General features: G+C 43.4%; 1 protein-coding gene across 2 annotated transcripts in view; it reads left to right on the top strand.

The window, feature by feature from the left end:
- Window positions 1-16,904, top strand: part of LOC126272445 (matrix metalloproteinase-2-like) — an 884,734-nt gene that overhangs the window by 622,097 nt on the left and 245,733 nt on the right. The window lies entirely within an intron of this gene.

Here is a 16,904-nt window from a genome sequence, read left to right on the forward strand (position 1 = left end):
ACATTGTACACCTGGCAGACTAGTTACAAGGGAGCTAACAAGCATGTTGAGTAATATAGAAGACGCAATCGCAAGGTGTAGGGTGTAGGTCACTATATGGCACAAGTGTTTCAACACAGACTGGACCACGAGCCATGTTGCAGAATCAAATTAAAGGCAGAAACCAAGGAAACTGAGAAAACATAAAGCTAGCATCCCTGTCAGCAGGGGGAATTTGCTCTGATTTTGAAAAAGAAAGAAATATTCTCAGATTGAATCCAGTTAAATGCTCTTCAATTTATTAAATCATGCATGGCCCATTTATAATCTATAGCTTCATCGTGGTACGTTCCTCACGCGTATACATCGGATTTATTTGCAGTATGTTAAAATTAGAAACATCTACGACTTCATACATATTCTGCAAGCAGAGATACGGTACATGGCGGATGGTACCTGTGTACCACTGCTAGCCATTTCCCTTCACGTTCCACTCGCAGGATCTCAGTGATTTTAATAAGTTCACGCTTAAGGTAAAAACATTTTTCTGTTCATAAACACGTTACATTTTGCACATCCCACACATCATCTTTGCTCTGTTTACATCCTTGGTCAGTATTTAATGAATGATATCTTTGTATCTTTGCTTAATGATAATCTTCGCATTGTAAAGAAATACATCAAAAACGTGTGCGATGCACAACAAGTATTTTAAGAACATTATGAAGTGTGCCCCATTTTGTGTGTTGTGGCGGAATTCAAGAACATATACATCAAGCTAGAAAATCACAAGGACCACAACAAAACAGATCGCCATGTACTGGAACGTTTATATGTGTATACAACTACTTTGTACATTTTAGAGTATTTAATTAGTTAAACGACTGATTAAGTAGCACTAAATACTCAAAACATTCTTGAGCAGTGTGGAGCAGGCGATGTGCTATTGATCAAAACATCTATGCAACGAAAATATTAGCCATTTGAAGATGGACATTGTTGCTCGAAACAACATACGACACTAAAATAAAACATTTAAAAAGTATTTGTGGCTTGTTGCACCACTCGCCAACTATCTCCATAACACTTGTGTGCTGATCGAACCTGTCAGTAAAAACTTTAGCAGTCCCGGCGGAGGTTCGAGTCCTCCTTCGTACATGGGTGTGTGTGCTTGTCATTAGGATAATTTAGGTTAAGTAGTGTGTAAGCTTAGGGACTGATGACCTTAGCAGTTGAGTCCCATAAGATTTCACACACATTTGATTTGAAGCTTTAGCAGCACGCCTCCGAACTGTTTCCTTGTCCACCTTTAATCCGACATGGAGGGGCAGTAATCAAGAGTGGGTTGCTTTAGTGTTCTATATGCCGCTTCCTTGATAGATGAGTTACACTGTCACAAAACTCTCCTAATACAACGAAGTCGAGCATTCGCCTTCCCTATTTCAGGGTGGTTATAATTAAACTGACAGTGTTCCGGCTGCTGCCGTGCGGGCTGTATACATCGCAGGGTACTGAAAGATCGCTGAAAAACTAATAGTTCCACTTTATGCCACCAGGTGAAAATATGGCGCTGTAAGCAATAAGAATGTAACATGTTTCCCGTTTTGACGGTAGTATGCTGTTTTTCGCTTGGCGATGCATGTTGATTTCTTTTATGAAGTGACAGTTAGTATAAAGCGTTAAGAAGGTTGAAATTATCTGTACGAAACGTAATGGCTATTGAAAAGAAAGACCGTGTACTCATGGTAAAGCTGTTTTATCATATTGGCAGCAATAACAACGCTGCCTTGGGGGAATATTGCCTGCAGAAACAGCTGTGAAGAGGCGTCAAGTCAATAAATGAGCTAAAGAATATTATCAAGACATTTGAAGAAACAGGTTAATTAGGTGCTGCAGCGGAGATAGGGAGGTGGTCCATTCACATGGCAATTTTTGATGAAGTTTCTGTAGCTTTAGCGGACCGTGGAGCACATGCCTCAAATTCTGCAGCCCGTGTTCGAGCTATCTCATGGAAATTGTCTCTGCCCTGCTCAACGCTTCAAAGGATTTTTCGGCGCATTTTATGCTGGTATCTGTACAAGATTCAGGATATTCACCAAATGAAACTGCAAGATAGGCTACAACGCCGTGACTTTGCTCTTCGTTTTTTTGGCATGCTTGAAAATGGATGACATGTGGCTGGACGAACGAGGCATATTTCTTCCTGCACATTGCCGTGAATGCACAGAACTGTAGCATATGAGCTCTACTCTGCCACGTGTTTTGCATTCAGCTTATGTGACTGGATGGTGTGCTTTCTCGGTACGTCTTTCTTCAAGGAGATGACAACTCGCGGGCCTGTTACATGTACAGCGACACCTGCACGTTATAAAGACCTCCTTGTCCTAAATGTGATTCCAGCTTTGCAAGACCGCTACTGTGTCCGTACAAGATGGAGCAACAACACATGTCCGTTGTCAGATGGAAGATTTGCTTTGAGAAACCTTCGCTAACGTCATCATCTCTAGGCAATTTCAAGTTGTGGGGCTTCCCACGGTCCCGACCTAAATCTATGTAACTTCCGGTTGTGGGGATAACTGAAAGATCGTGTCTACCAGGGATGTACCTATATCATACGACGACATATTGTTCTGATTCCACCAGATCTGTTGTGAGCAACTGTCGGCCATGCTGCGTTACAAATGCAGCATCTTGCTGAGACGGGAGACCCTCACTGAAGATATATTGTAACTTACGACCATATGCTAATAAACGTGTCACAACCACTATTATCATGTGTTTGATCGTTCTTGCCCTTTTTCTGAATCCATATCACATTCTGTCTGCCTATAGCGCTATTTTTCACCTGGTGGCAGTAAGTGGAACTATTATGTTTCAGCTTGTTCAGCGAGTACACCGATTAATGAACATACCCACGTTTCAGCTTCCTGCGATGTATACAGCCTGCACTGCAGCGTTGGAACACCGTCGATTCTATTATAATAGCCCACTACCAATTTACGTACTCGTTTCATGTCATATCGCATTGCAACGGCAAGCCTAGATATTTAATCGTCCTCACTATGCCAAGCAGCAGACCGCCGATACTGTATTCGAGCGCTGCAATGTTTTTTTCCGTAGTCATCTGCGTTAGGCCTAAGTTATTTTTTTATCCATTTAGATTATGCCTCCATTCAGCACACCAAACAGAAAGTCTCTCTTTCATTCTCTGTCTTTCTACAGGCACACAGTTACGAGTTCTTGTGAATTATAGTTTTTTCAGCAAACATTCGCAGATTGGCACTCACCGTATCCGTCAGATCATTTATGTATACATGGTGCAACAAAAAGTATGGCCATACTTTCAGGGAACGTTCCTAACGCGCAGAGGAATAAAATGTGTGATATGGTCATGAGTCTGGAAACACTTCATTTGCATGTTAGAGCTTATCTTCTGCTTCTCTTCATAACGACGTCAGTCATGGGAAACACACAGAAATAGAAGGTACCAGCATTACACGAAACGTTTTTCTACATGGAATGTTCGAAATATCCCCTTGGTTACGTTTGGTTAGAATGTGCAGCACAAGGAATTCTTAGATTCACAAGCAGTCTGTTGTTCCAATTGAACGAAATAATGGCGGCGTGTAACTCAGTTATTTGTTTGCTACCATCAAGCACATAGCATCAACTGTTTGGTGTTCATCATGATCTTGTTTTCTGGTACAGTACAATGGAAGTTTACTCGAATGCGGGTTGGCAAATGCTGTACGGGTTAACATATAGGCATCACCATTGCGCTGAAATATTTTGTCGGGAGATATTTCCCGGACGACGGTGCCACGACAGGAACACTTTAGAAAAGTAAAATTATTCAAATGGCTCTAAGCACTATGGGACTTAACATCTGACGTCATCAGTCCCCTAGACTTAGAACTACTTAAACCTAACTAACATCACATACATCCATACCCTAGGCAGGATTCGAACCTGCGACCGTAGCAGCAGCGAGGTTCCGGACTGAAGCGACAAAAACCGTTCCGCTCCAGGGGCCGGGAACACTTTAGAAGCAATTGATTTTGTAGGAATACGCTGGAAAGCGGTTTGAATTCTTGCGACATTTTTGTCAGTAATACGAGGGCGCTCAGGATTCTTTCCTTCATATATATCCTGTATATACAAACTGCTGATACCTTTTGCGAATGTTCTATTCTTTCGGAGGATCAGTTTGGTAGGGCTACCGCAACATTTGTTTTATAATGACGGAATTACGCTTGGCAAACTCGAAAACACAAAGTGATTTCTGCTGTGGAGTAGCAATTTTCCAATATGTGACGGTAACCAAGCAGACTGAAGACAACTGACATTTAGCGGCAGTGAATATAAAATAGGCAGCGTATTTGTTCCTCACATAACCGATTCGTGACCCAGCGATTGATAATTTTGACAACATAATTCTTTGCAGTACTTGTATTCTTCTTGAAACAACCTGTATATTTATCAGGTACACAGCATGATGAAGCTACAAGTCTCTAAATTGATCATGGTATAATGAAATGAAGAGCATTAAACTGCATACAGCCTGTGTCCATTTCTCTCATTTCAATAATTAATTCACACAACTGCGTTCCCCATTGCCCCATAAAAGATGTTATTGTTGTGGTCTTCAGTCCAAAGACTGGTTTGATGCAGCTCTCCTGTGCAAGCTTCTTTATCTTCCAGTACCTACTGCAAGCTACATCCTTCTGAATCTGTTTAGTGTATTCATCTCTTGGTCTCCCTCTACGATTTTTACCATCCGTGCTGCCCTCCAATACTAAACTGGTGACCCCTTGATGCCTCAAAATACGTATGTCCCACCAACCGATCCTTTCTTCTAGTCAACTTGGGCCACAAATTTCTCATCTCCCCAATTCTAGCCAATACCTTCTCGTTAGTTATGTTATCTACCCATCTAATATTCAGCATTCTTCTGTAGCACCACATTTCGAAAGCTTCTATTCTCTTTTTGTCTAAACTATTTATCGTCCACGTTTCACTTCCGTTCATGGCTACACTCCACACAAATTCTTTCAGGAAAGACTTCATGACACTTAAATCTATACTCGACGTTAACAAATTTCTCTTCTTCGGAAATGCTTTCCTTGACGTTGCCAGTCTACATTTTATATCCTCTCTACTACGACCATCATCAGTTATTTTGCTCACCAAATAGCAAAAGTCCTTTACTACTTTAAGTTTCTCATTTCCTAATCTAATTCCCTCAGCATCACCTGATTTATATCGACTACATTCCATTATCCTCGTTTTGCTTTTGTTGATGTTCATCTTATATCCTCCTTTCAAGACAATGTCCATTGCGTTCAACTGCTCTTCCAAGTCCTTCGCTGTCTCTGACTGAATTACAATGTCATCGGCAAACCTCAAAGTTTTTTATTTCTTCTCCATGGATTTAAATTCCTACTCCGAATTTTTCTTTTGTTTCCTTTACTGCTTGCTCAATATACAGATTGAATAACATCGGGGATAGGCTACGACCCTGTCTGACTCCCTTCCTAACCACTGCTTCCCTTTCATGCCTCTCGACTCTTATAACTGCCATCTGGTTTCTGTACAAATTGCTCTCTGTATTTTACCCCTGCCACCTTCAGAATTGGAAAGCGAGTATTCGCGTCAACATTGTCAAAAGCTTTTTCTAATTCTACAAATGCTAGAATCGTAGGTTTGCCTTTTCTTAATCTAGCTTCTAAAATAAGTCGTAGGGTCAGTATTGATTCACATGTCCCCATACTTCTACAGAATCCAAACTGATCTTCCCCGAGGTCCGCTGCTACCAGTTTTTCCTTTTGTCTGTAAAGAATTCGTGTTAGTATTTTGCAGCCGTGGCTTATTAGACTCACAGTTCGGTAATTTTCACATCTGTCAACACCTGTTTTATTTGGGATTGGAATTATTATATTCTTCTTGAAGTCTGAGGGTATTTCGCCTGCCTCGTACATCTTGCTCACTTGATGGTAGAGTTTTGTTAAGGTTTGCTTCCCCAAGGCTGTCAGTACTTCTTATGGAATGTTGTCTACTCCCAGGGCGCTGTTTCGACTTGGGTCTTTCAGTGATCTGTCAAACTCTTCACGCAGTATCATATCTCCCATTTCATGTTCATCTACATCCTCTTCCATTTCCATAATACTGTCCTCAAGTACATCGCCCTTGTATAGACCCTCTATATACTCCTTCCACCTTTCTGCTTTCCCCTCTTTGCTTAGAACTGGGTTTCCATCTGAGCTCTAGATATTCATACAAGTGGTTGTCTTTTCTCCAAAGGGCTCTTTAATTTTCCTGTAGGTAGTATCTGTCTTGCCCCTAGTGGGATAAGCCTCTACATCCTTACATTTGTCCTTAGCCATTTTGCACTTCCTGTCGATCTCATTTTTGAGACGCTTGTATTCCTTTTTGCCTGCTTCATTTATTGCATAAAAGATGGAAAGCTGAAAAAAGTTTGATCCGTTTCCTCGCGCTGTTGGCGCCATGACGTGGCGCAAGGCCTCCAACATGACGGCAGGTACAGCAGGTCCGCGTCTGCGCACGCGCTTTAACGCGACTGCCTAGTTCTGGCGAGGCACGGTTGGCAGCAATGACCGGGCCTCTCAACGGCGGGCAGTGTTCGAATAGGACCGAGCGGCGCACATGTGCGGCTGCCGGGTGTCCAAAAAAACAGGCCGTAGTGGGCGGAGGAGGAGGAGGAGATGGGGCGGCGGCGCAGATAACGCGAAGCGACGCGGCGGCGCTCCGGCGCAACCTGCCGCTGCCCTGCTTCCCGCCTCCCTCACCGGCTACCGCTAGCCGCCGTCTCACGTGCATCGTGTTACCCACATCTTGTAAGCTAGCGATTATGGCCATCGAGACAAGTTCTTCCTCGTGCGGTAGTCAAGGGATATGTACTTTTCGATGAGGCAGTATGCGTCACTATTTATCTAACACGGTAGAAAAAGGACTGTTTTTAAAATAGTACTGCGTGCATTTTAATACCACACCATAACTCCTGAACTGAGCAACACACAGAGTGTATTATAATTAAGAGCGATAACTGACGAGCCGCCCGGAAGGCCGAGCGGTTCGAGGCGCTACAGTCTGGAACCGTGAGACCGCTACGGTCTCAGGTTCGAATCCTGCCTCGGGCATGGATGTGTGTGATGTCCTTAGGTTAGATAGGTTTAAGTAGTTCTAAGTTCTAGGGGACTGATGACCTCAGACGTTAGTCCCATAGTGCTCAGAGCCATTTGAACCATTTTTTTGATAACTGACGGATGAAAGTACACAGCAATAGAAAGCGAAAGATTTCCAGTAAACAGGGGCACGCAAACGAGCGATTTGCGAGACACTTGCCAATGTGTAGTTACATTCCTACACTGACTGTAGCACAAAGTATTGTTCTTGTTAGTATAAACCTATCTGAAACGAGAGCTACACTGACGGGAAAAAATCCCAACACCAAGAAGGAGTTGTGCTAGATATAGGTACATGGTAGGTGTGTTTCTGCATTTGAGAGATGAACTGAAATGAGATGCCGTGTAGCTAGGGCCTCCCGTTTGGTGGACCGGTCGCCTAGTGCAAGTCTTTTTAGTTTACGCCACTTCGGCGACTTGCGTGTCGATGGTGATAATATGTTGATGAAGACGACACAACACCAGCCGCTGTGCGGAGAAAATCTCGACCCATCCGGGAATCGAACCGGGGTCCCATGCGTGGCATTCTACCGCGCTGACCACTTTTTTCCCATTTTGATCGGTACTGTTCGTTGCGTTTGGTCTGGGCGGACGTCACAAGACATCAGTTCAAGTTGACTGTTGATTGCTTTACTCAGTCTTCTTTTTATTATTATTTTTATTTTACAGAGGGCAAGCAGTCCTCTTACCGAACACGCTGAGCTACTTTGCCGGCCTTTATTGTATAACAGGTAAGCGTTCGCTCATTTATTCTGGAAACAAGAGTAGTCGGAGCTCCCCTGCACGATACACCTCGAAACCCTCTCAGGTCCCGGCGGGGCGCAGCGCCGCCCTATGCACTTGGTAGAGTTCGAGAGAGGCGCAATCACCCGGAGTAACGCGAGTAGACATTTTCAGTGCGACCACCCGTGCTCCCAACCATTCAGCTGTCGAGGTGGACATTTGAAAGATGACGCATATACGAATTTCGTGCCTGCCGCATAATAGTGGAACTAGTAGCATCACTATGAGGATGCAAATCATGTTTGCTTTAAATTGCGTCGTAAAGGTCGTGACCGTTACTTACCGTTGAGATTTGTCGTAGTAAGTTGATAATAGTTAGCAATATCTTCAAGGCGACGTACATGCCATATCAACAGCTCCCTTTGAACGAGGTCGTCCAATAGGTCTACGAGAAGCTGGATCTTCCTTCCGCGACATTGCTGAAGGACTTGGCAGGAATATAGCTACTGTGCTCCTAAATGTCTGCTGGCAGCAGGGGCCACAAGAACGCACGCTCGCAAGCTCCGAACGGCCACATGGCACTACCGAGAGGGAAGACCATCGTGTTCGATGTGTGGCTCTGGCGCATCGTACTGCATCTGCAGCAGCAATCTGAGCAGCAGCTGGCACCACAGTGACACGACGAAGTGTTACAAATCGGTTACTGATAGCACAGCTCCGAGACAGACGCGCTGTAGCGCACAATCCACTGACCCCATACCACCACCGTTTGCAACTTCAGTTGTGTCAATTGAAGCTCATTGCAGCACAGAGTCGAGGTCTATTGTGTTTTCTGATGCAGCCCGATCCGCCTCCGTGCCGGTGACGGCCGTGTGTAGGTCAGAAGGAAGTCAACTGAGCACTTGCAACCAAGCTGTCTCCAGTCTGGACTGTAGACTCATTGAATCTAAATTGGAGCTGTGATCTGTGGTGCGATTTCATATGACGGCATGTGCACTCTCATGGTTATTCCACGCACCTTGACTGCAAATTTGTGCGCCACTCTGGTGATTCGACCTGTTGTGTTGCCATTTATGAACAGCATTCCAGGGACATTTTCCAACAGGATAACGGTCACCCACATACAACTGTTGTAACCCAACACGATCTACAGAGTGTTGACATGTTCCCTTGGTCTACTAGGTCAATAGATCTGTCTCAAACCAAGCACGTATAGGACATCATCGCACGACAATTCCAGGGTCATCCACAAACAGAATTAACCATCCCCGTATTGACCGACCAAGAGCAACAGGCATGGAACTCTGTCCCACAAACTGACAAACTGCCGCCTGTGCGATACAGTGCATGTACGTTTGCATGCTTAAATTCAACAGTCTGATGGTTACATCGGTTTTTAATGTACCAGCATTTCACACTTTCAATGGTTTATCTTGCGCTTACATAAACCTGTGACACTGCAATGTTTATCACTTAAATGTGTTACCTAGACAAAGGTATTCCCAAAATTTAATTATTCCAGTTAATTATTTCTTGATGTATAATACTTCTTGAGCCCATTACTAGTTACAATTTATTGTATAGTCGTATCTGTTAAAGTAGATCCACATGTCATCTTCACATCGGATGCAACACTGCTTTCGTCTCTACAATGGGTTACGAATTCTTTCAAACAACCATTGACCAGAATGAGATTTTCACTCTGCAGCGGAATGTGCGCTGATATGAAACTTCCTGGTAGATTAAAACTGTGTGCCGGACGGAGACTCGAACTCGAGACCTTTACCTTTAGCGGGCAAGTGCTCAACCATCTGAGCTACCCAAGCACGACTCACGCCCCGTCTCCACAACAGGAGACGAGGTACTGGCAGAAGTAAAGCTGTGGGGACGAGGCGTGAGTCGTGCTTGGGTAGCTCAGATGGTTGAGCACTTGCCCGCTAAAGGCAAAGGCCCCGAGTTCGAGTCTCGGTCCGGCACACAGTTTTAATCTGCCAGGAAGCTTCAACCATTGACCATCTCACAAATATTCACAAGACTGTACAACTTGCTGTCCCAACTACGGGTGTTTACCCTACTATCCGGGCGTGCTGCAGACTTCACTTTTGTAATGATGTCAGATAGATGGCTCGTGGATGCTACTAGTTGATTAGATGTCGTCTAACATCAAAAAATAAAGTGATCCCGTGTTCCATGATGCATGTACCAAATTCTACGTGGACTCTATTGAAAAATTTACACTTCAAACACATTTTTACTAAGTAGGATAATCTTTCATACTGAAGTTAGAGCCAGCTCGAAACCATACATTCGTAAATACACTGACGGAAAAAACCGCATCATGGGAAAATGATGAATTTAGAGTAATGAAATTTCGAGAACCATTTGTCGAGGTAACACATTTAAGTGATAATCATTACAATGTTTTTGTTTTAGTCTTCAGTCCAGAGACTGGTGTGATGCAGTTCTCCAGTGCAAGCTTCTTCATCTCCCAGTACCTACTGCAATCTACATCCTTCTCAATCTGCTCAGTGCATTCATCTCATGGTCTCCCTCTACGATTTTTACCCTCCGCGCTGCCCTCCAATACTAAATTGCTGATCCCTTGATGCCTCAGAATATGCCCTACCAACCGATCCCTTCTTCTAGTCAAGGTGTGCCACAAATTCCTCTTCTCCCCAATTCTGTTCAATACCTCCTCAATAGTTATGTAATCTACCCATATAATTTTCAGCATTCTTCTGTAGCACCACATTTCGAAAGCTTCTATTCTCTTCTTGTCCAAACTATTTATCGTCCACGTTTCACTTCCATACGCGGCTACACTCCATACAAATACTTTCAGAAACGACTTCCTAACACTTAAATCTATACTCGATGTTAACAAATTTCTCTTCTTCAGGAACGCTTTCCTTGCCATTGTCACTCTACATTTTATATCCTCTCTACTTTTACCATCATCAGTTAGTTTGCTCCCCAAGTAGCAAAACTCATTTACTGCCATTACAATATCATGGGTTAATGTAAGCGCGAGATAAGCCATTGAAAGTATGAAATGCTGGTATCGCCAGATTGTTGACGGAGACCATGCAGACGTATATACCTTCTGTTGTACATTACCGGATGTCAGTTTTTGGGATGAAGATCCATGCCTGCTACACTTGGTCGGGCAATACAGGGGCGATTAATGCCGTTTGTGGATGACGCCCAGTGATATTCCATATGTGCTCGATTGAAGATAGGTCTGTTGCTCAAATGGCCGTGGCAACATGTCGACACTCTGTACAGACTGTCGGGAGGATGACGTTCAAACCCGCGTCCTCAAACCAGATTTTGGTTTCCATGATTCCCCAAAATCGCTCTAGGCGAATGCAGGGACGGTTCCTTTGAAAGCACGCAGCCGATTTCCTTCCCCATCTTTAACACAATCCGAGCTTGTACTCCATCTCTAATGACCTAGATGTAGATGGGACGTTAAACCCAATCTTACTTCCTTCCTGAATCCATATAGTGGAGCACAACCGTCCGCTAATCGAAATGTAAAGTCTGTTTGTATAGATAGCGCTGGCAGCCCACGCGGGACTTGTAGATGGAGGCATCTAGACGTTGTTCTGATCCCGCCGCTGTGATCGCCCAATTCCTGCTCTCGTGTACAGAGTGTGATAAGTGGTCGCCTTACGGCAAACTTCGCCTGGTGGAAGACGTAAAGCAGCACTGGCCTCACAGAAACCACCCGTTCTATCGTGAAACAGATTTTCCCCCGTGACTGTTACGTACCGAGTCCATCTGTCCAGTGCGTCAACGACACTCTAGCTAGTTTCCGAACAATTTTTTCCTGCTTTTTCTGTGCTGTAGCCTTGTCCGGTTCGTCGTAGGCCAACACCGTAAGCACATGACTACCGATATGCTACTCACAGTGGTTTTGCGACTCTTCAAGAAGCAGTGCTGCATAGCCCAGTGTATACAGTGATCCAAGCCAGAGACAAAGCGGCTTTTGCAGGGAGAAGAGTAAGGAGAGGAAGTGAGGTGTGCCCTACAGCGATTACTCATAGAACCATTCGTCTTCTCCAGACGGCTTGCCTACGCTGTGTCTCACTCATTAAATGTGATGCTGAGTGCCTTAGCTTTCTACCAGTCTACTGCTTAGAGCTCGCTCCATTCTTAAACGCAACCCTAACGTCAAGCTCTCCGTATCTCCAGATGCCTCCTCAATAATTTTCGAAAAAATGAAGACGCCTTAAAGAATGCAGAGTCATATGAACAAAATAAATTACGGCTTCAGACAGGAAATTGCTCAGTAAGTAAATACAGTCTGCTTCGTGAATGATTAGCAGGTACACTGTCATATATTTGTACTAGCATAAGGAAGGAAGGAAGCTTAGGGCTTGATATCACGGCGACGAAGTCATTAGCAAGCGCTCCACTTGAGGAAGGTTAGGAAAGGAAATTTGGCCGTGCCTTCTTCGAAGGAAGCATCCTGCCGTTCGCGTTAAGCGAGGCAGGGAAACCACGTAAAACCTAAACCTGCGTGGTGTGCCGTAGATTTTAACAACCATTCTATAGAAAGCAAAAAACAGTGTAATAGGATACTAATTTGATATAAATAAAGAGTGCACTCCCATCTAATGTTCAGCATTCTCCAGTAGCAGTTTCACAAGTTTCTGTTCGCTACTGATCTGACTTGTTTACAGTTCACGTCTCATTGCCACATAAGGCTACACTCAAATATTTGCCAAAAAATACTTCTCAGTATTTAAATTTGGAATACATGGAGAGAAATTCCGCATTACGCAACACACCGTTTTATAATTTTTTTTACTGCTGAAGTTTTTTTTAGCTCTATCATTGGTGCAATTTTTTTAAATTTTATTTCCAGAGCAATTGCTGATACATGAAAAACTCTTGTGTGAGTTATATTAATTTTTGGCTCAAAAGTATTTACGTTTTCAATGGCGCGATTATTATCTGTAAAGTATTTTACATTACTTTGCGTAAGGTGCACTGTGAATACATGTGTCACTGAGCTGTGCATTATACAGTATGTTGCTCACCAACGCTTAAAGTCTAGGATATTAAATTTCAAAATAGTACTGATAAATATTTGTTTACGTATCTCACTATCTGTTCATATATGGTACATGATGACGTGTCAGTTATGTAGGCCGGCAACTTTATACAGGCTGTACATAAAGTTCTGGAACACTTTCAATTATTTATTGCACAAGAACCAAACATTGTACAGATATCATACATATGTCATTTTGAAGAGAAATCCTGAAAGTTTCTTTTCATGTATACCGCCAAAGCGTAGTTTGGTAATTTCCCGATAGTCAGCGCTAGTCACAAACATGGCGAGTTCAGGTGCGTAGTGAGCTTTCTTTGTGTTGGAGTTCGACAAAAACAAGTGTGCTACAGTTGTTCAGCGGATGTTTAGAACCAAGTACGGTAAGAAGCCACCAATAAGGAAGGCGATTTACCACTGGGACAAAAAATTCGTTACGACGGGTTGCTTGTGCCCGGCAAAGAGAAGCGGACGTTCCAGTGTGAGTGGATTGAATGTGGAGATATTCATAAGGAGTCCAAAGAAATCGGTGCGTCGTCCATCCCATGAACTCGAAATGGCTCCAATGATAGTGTGTAAAGTCCTGCGACAGAAGCTGTCTATGAAACCATTCAAATTGGAGCTAGTGCAGAAGCTCAATGATGACGACAAAAACAAGCGTTTCGAGTTTTGTTCGCAGTTGCAACAACTGAATGAGAATGGGGATGGTATCGTTGATCGCTTAATTTTTAGCGACGAACCCACTTTTCACACTAATGGGAAAGTGAACAGGTATAATTGTCGAATCTGGGATACAAAGCATCCACACGAATGCACTGAATTTGAGCGTGATTTCCCACAGGCAAATATTTTTTGTGCCTCGTCACGTCGAAAACTGTACGGGCCATTCTTCTTCGCCGAGAGCACTGTCAATAGGTATTCCTACTTGGACATGTTGAAACAATGGCTGATGCCTCAAATGCAATGGGACTATCCGTTCACCTTTCAGCAGGATGGGGCTCCACCCCATTTTCATCTTGGAGTTCACGGGTACCTGGACACGGAGCTGCCGATGGATCGGCCGTGCTACAGAAGGGGACAGCTGTCTCATGAAATGGCCTCCCCGATACCAGATCTCATTCCTTGTGGCTTTTCTCTGTGATCTGGTGTATGTGTCGCCTCTACCACGTGATGTAGCAGAGCTCCGGGAGAGAATACGGCAAGCGACTGCCGCAGTCGACGACGCCATGGTGCAACGGGTATGGAAGGAATTCGATTACCGTATTGACATCTGCCGGATCATTCATGGTTCGCATATCGAATGCTTGAAAAAAAAACTTTTAGAGTTTCTCTTCAAAATGCAAAATGTATATCTGTACAGTGTATATTTCTTATGCAATAAATAATTGAAAGTGTTCCTGGACTTTATGTACACACTATATAAACCATACTTTCTACAGCTTCTCATCTGCAAATAACGAAACGTTTTTCTATTTTTCTGTTTATCTGAGAATCTCTGCATATCGCGTAATTTAGCTTGTTACTTACAAGGGAACCTCCACATCGCACCCCCCTCAGATTTAGTTATATAAGTTGGCACAGTCGATAGGCCTTGAAAAACTGAACACAGATCAATCGAGAAAACAGGAAGAAGTTGTGTGGTACTCTGAAAAATAAGCAAAATATACAAACTGAGTAGTCCATGAACAATATAGGCAACATCAAGGAGAATGTGAACTCAGCAGCACCGTGGTTGCGTGGTTAGCGTGATCAGCTGCGGAACGAGAGGTCCTTGGTTCAGGTCTTCCTCTAGTGGCCGGCACGGTAGCTCAGCGTGTTCGGTCAGAGGGTTACGTGCCCTCTGCAATAAAAGAACTGAGTCAATCGATCAACAACGAACATAAATGGATGTTTTACGACGTCCGCCCCGAGCAGATGCGACGAACAAACGTGAACAAAATGAGATTAAAAAAAAGAGTGGAAACTTTAATTTTTTTATTTTCAGTTTACGTGACAAACTCTTATGTTTTCATCACTTCTTTGGGAATGATTATCACATCCACAAGAAAACCTAAATCGGGCAACATAGAAGAATCCTTTTACCCATTCGCCAAGTGTACAAGATAGGTGGGTCGACAACATATTCCTGTCACGTGACGCACATGCCGTCACCAGTGGCGTATAGAATATATCAGACATGTTTTCCTGTGAGGAATCGGTTGACCTATGACCTTGCGATCAAATGTTTTCGTTTCCCATTGGAAGGGCACGTCCTTTCGTCTACTAATCGCACGGTTTTGCGATGCGATCGCAAAACACAGACACTAAACTTATTACAATAAACAGAGACGTTAATGAACGAACGGACAGATCATAACTATGCGAAAATAAAGAAAGTAAGCTTTCCACTCGAGGGAAGATTTGAACCAAGGACCTCTCGTTCCGCAGCTGCTCACGCTAACCACTAACCACTAACACTTCGCTTACACTATCCTTTATGTTGCTTATCTTACACATGGACTACTCTGTTTGTATACTTTGCTTTTTTTTTCATAGTTTCACACAAATTCTTCCTCTTTTCTCGATTGATCTGTGTTCAGGTTTTCAAGGCCTATCCACTATGCCAACTTATAACTAAATCTGACGGGGGTGCGATGGGGAGATTCCCTTGTTAGCCTTCTTTCTTTTTTCTATGATGCTGTATTCTTTTTTCACCTTAATTCTTTTGATGTTGTTATTTATTAGTGTTACAGCCACATTTAATATAATTTATAAGCAGAGCAGAAGGTTTCTGCCTCCATTTCGTGCGTGTTACAGTGATACCCAAATGATGATCATCTGCTTTAGTGTTGTGAAAATTTCTCTTTTTCAGAAACACTTTTCTCTCTGTTGCAAAATTCGTCTATTACCACTTTTACTGCCACACTTTTTAATCTCATTCCCCAGCGTCGTCTGATTTGATTCAATTACGTTCCATCACCCTTGTTTCATTTTCGTTATAACGACTTTTCATGTTACTGTGCGTTCTGTTCATCTAATCAAGACCTTTGCCGTCTTTGGCAGGACTGGTAAACATTAAACTTATTATCTAAAAATTTAATACTATCACGGATATGCTACGAGCCGATCTTACTCCGGTCTGAACTACTGCTTCCCTTTCACGTCCTTTGACTCTCATAACTGCAGTCTGGGTTCTGTATGAGTTAACACATATACATCTACATCTACATACATACTCCGTAATCCACCATACGGTGCGTGGCGGAGGGTATCTCGTACCACAATTAGCATCTCTCCTTGTTCTACTCCCAAACAGAACGAGGGAGAAATGACTGCCTACATGCCTCTGTACGAGCCCTAATCTCTCTTGTCTTATCTTTGTGGTCTTTCCGCCAAATGTAAGTTGGCGGAAGTAAAATTGTACTGCAGTCAGCCTCAAATGCTGGTTCTCTAAATTTCCTCAGTAGCGATTCACGAAAAGAACGCCTCCTTTCCTCTAGAGACACCCACCCGAGTTCCTGAAGCATTTCCGTAACACTCGCGTGATGATCAAATGTACCTGTAACAAATCTAGCAACCCGCCTCTGAATTGCTTCTATGTCCTTCCTCAACCCGACCTGATAGGGATCCCAAACGCTCGTGCAGTACTCAAGAATATGTCGTATTAGTGTTTTATAAACGCTCCCCTTTACAGATGAACCACATCATCCCAAAATTCTACCAATGAACCGAAGACGACACCGCCTTCCCAACTGCCATTACATGCTTGTCCCACTTCATATTGCTCTGCAATGTTACGTCCAAATATTTAATCGACTGACTGTGTCAAGCGCTACACTACTAATGGAGTATTCAAACATTACGGGATTCTTTTTTCTGTTCATCTGCATTAATCTGCCAGTTAATTCTTTAGTGTTATGGCGAGCGTGGCAAAAACCTGTTACGCAGGTGCACTGCACGCA

Source organism: Schistocerca gregaria, chromosome 1 (assembly GCF_023897955.1).
Source record: "Schistocerca gregaria isolate iqSchGreg1 chromosome 1, iqSchGreg1.2, whole genome shotgun sequence".
Lineage (NCBI taxonomy): Eukaryota > Metazoa > Arthropoda > Insecta > Orthoptera > Acrididae > Schistocerca > Schistocerca gregaria.